General features: G+C 35.4%; 1 long non-coding RNA gene across 1 annotated transcript; it reads right to left on the bottom strand.

Moving 5' to 3' along the window:
- Window positions 1-448: 448 nt before the first annotated feature.
- Window positions 449-1,976, bottom strand: LOC124895354. Its single transcript, XR_007051668.1, has 2 exons — window positions 1,156-1,976; window positions 449-1,050 (listed from the first exon to the last, which is right to left on the bottom strand). It is a non-coding gene; the product is annotated as an uncharacterized LOC124895354 (long non-coding RNA).
- Window positions 1,977-3,086: the final 1,110 nt, after the last annotated feature.

The following is a 3,086-nucleotide window of genomic DNA, read 5'->3' as shown; positions in this document are numbered from 1 at the left end:
GCATTGTTTATATATTCAACATATGTACATTTGAAAATTGTGTATAGAAGCTTATATATCATTCTAGAAAATAATTGTAGAGAATGAACTACTTATGTTTTAGCAAGTTATGCTTTGGTGCCATTACATAAAATCTAAGGATGAGATTCAAAAATTTTATTTTGTTACATAATTGTAGAGAATGAACTACTTATGTTACATAATTGTTTTTGATATTTTATTTTGTACATAGTATATTTCTTACAAAATATCATTACATAATATTTGAGCATGTTGTTATAGAGGTAATTTTACAAAGAATGTACCACTATATTAAACGTCATTACTGTTTTAAGTGTTATAAGCAGAGTGTCATTATAGAAAAGTAAAATATAACATGAAAAAACTATTCTGGAGAAAATCAGGTTGCTATAGTAAAATGCCGTTATAACTATAAAGATGAGTAGAGTATGAAAGATTCTATTGATTTCATTGATATGTATGTGTATATATACAAGAGAATACAAACTAAATAAGGTTAGAATCAACTAATAAAGAATTGTGATCTTCTCCTAAATAAAAACTAAATCACTATGAGATACTGAGATATGGAAGATCTACTGAGATGAGGAAGATCAATCGTGAGATATCTTCCAAGATAGGATGTATGCGACAATAGGCCCCCCTCAAGATAGGCAATGTGTAGCAAAGCCTAGCTTGAATAGGTGTTTATCAAATGCCGGCTTTGGTAGAGCTTTAGTTAGAGTATCCGCGATTTGTTCTGCAACATGAATATGAACAATGTGAACTTGATTCTACTGAACTTGTTTGCAAACAAAGTGAAAGTCTACAGCAATGTGCTCATGCGGCTATGAAAAACTGGATTTGCACACAAATAAGTTGCACCAACATTGTCATAGTAAATGGTTGCTCTTTGAGGAAATGAAACATGTAATTCTTTTAGCAGATTTGTCACCCAGTTGGTCTTAACCAGTGCACTTACAACAACACGATACTCTGCTTCAGTTGATAAGCAAGCAATTTTTCTTTGTTTCCCGGAAGACCAGCTCCCTGAATTTTGTCCAAAAAACAATATATAGTCAGTAGTGGAAGCTCGATCACTCACATCTCCAGCCCAATTCGTGTCTGAGTACATGTGTAGGTTGAAATCATTACCTTTTTGAATGTGAAGAGCGAACTAAAGTGTTTCTTGGAGATACCTAAGTACTCATTTGAGTGCTTTCCAGTGCACTTCAGATGGAGAGTGCATAAATTGAGACAATTTATTCACAGAGAACCTAATGTCTGGACGAGTGAAAGACAAGTACTGTAGTTTTTCAAGAACTCTCCTGTAGCAAGTGGCATCAGTTGGTTCCACTCCATCATGTAGTTGAGGCACTTCAGTGGAACTCATTGGTTTTTTTTGCTGAATTACAGTCCTTCATGTTTTTATCAAAGATGATTTCATTGATGTAGTTGGAATGTGATAAAGTGATTCCTTTGGCAGTTCGGAGCACCTCCACTCCAAGAAAGAAGTTTAGATTCCCAAGATCCTTAATGGAAAAACGCCTAGCAAGACGAGCAATAACCCGATTTACCTCTGCGCTGTGATTCCCTGTAATAATGATATCGTCTACATAAAACAGTGCGTACAAAATGTTTTTTGACACTTTGTGAATAAAGAGTGAGGCATCAGATTCTGACTTGACAAATCCCAAATAAAGAAGAAATGTCTTAAGTTCATTGTACTACGCCCGAGGGCCTTGCTTGAGGCCATATATTGCTTTTTTTAGATGACATATGTGGGAGGGAAACTGATCGTCTACAAAATCTGGAGGTTGGACCGTTACAATTCTTTTTCTAAATGACCTTACAAGAATGCGTTGTTAACATCAAGCTGGCGTAGGGGCTAATTCCGCTGGACAGTAATAGAGAGAACCAAATGTACAGTAGTTGGTTTGATGACCGGACTAAACGTGGCATGATAGTCAACACTAGGACGCCATGTAAACCCCTTCGTAACAAGTTGAGCCTTGTAGTGATCAATTGTCCCATCAATTTTTATTTTTAACCTGTATAACCATTTGCAAGAAACAATGTTTTTTGTGGAGTCATGTTGTAACACCCTGCATTTTTCGGGCTAGAAATCGAAGCGTCGTTACTACGCGTATAGACTTGAACTAGATGATTCCTTGTTAATATATGTGTGGTGATAAATCCTACAGTGTGGGAATACCTTTGGATATGAATTGAGGTCAAAAAAGCCCCTACTCTAAGACGAGTTGAAAACATTTCTACCAATTAAGTTTTTGTGGATGTTAAAACTTGAGTCAACCTCCATCAACCATGAATTCTTGTATATCATGAAATAGAGGGATTGCTATATATCAAATGAAAGGTCTTAGAAGTATCTTTCCAACGATACCAATTATGCCAAAATCGAACTACTGATCAAAAAGCTATAGCCATTTTCGTGAGAGGCAGTAGCCCAAGGCGATAATCTCGTGGCGCCCTGGCTATTCTAGCCAGTGTATTTTTCTGCAATCAGCTCCACATTTTCCAGGGTTATTTGGGTCAATTCCACCCCTATTAATTCAGCCTAAACACCGAATTTTAACCCCAAAACAGCACTTTAGACCCCCAAATTCATATTCTCTCCAAAATTCCTTTCAAGAACACCCCTTAGGGTTTCAACCCAAAGATCAATATATCTAAAGATTTCACCGTGGGTTTTCAATAATCCTTCGAGATTCAAAATCCCCATTATGAGGGCTACAAGAAGCACCCATCAATTTTTCGAATATCATCTCTAAGGCAGGAGTTCATTCAAGAGTCATAATTTAAGGTACGTGGGGTTTTCCTAAAATCTCATGGATATAGAAATCATGTTTTAAGAAAAGGGTTTCGGATTTATGAATATATTTATGTTTTAGAAGCATTGATGATATTGTTTTGGTCTTTAGGTCTTCCCCAAATTGATTTGAAATAATATATATATATATATATATATATATATATATATATATATATATAAGCATGTGTTTTAAGATTGATGATTGAATTGAGAGCATGATTCATGACAAAGCCCTCTCTTGTGATGATTGTTA

Source organism: Capsicum annuum, unplaced genomic scaffold (assembly GCF_002878395.1).
Source record: "Capsicum annuum cultivar UCD-10X-F1 unplaced genomic scaffold, UCD10Xv1.1 ctg81542, whole genome shotgun sequence".
Taxonomy (NCBI): Eukaryota; Viridiplantae; Streptophyta; class Magnoliopsida; order Solanales; family Solanaceae; genus Capsicum; species Capsicum annuum.
Note: the sequence above shows the minus strand (reverse complement) of the source record. Positions and strands in the feature narration are given on the sequence as shown.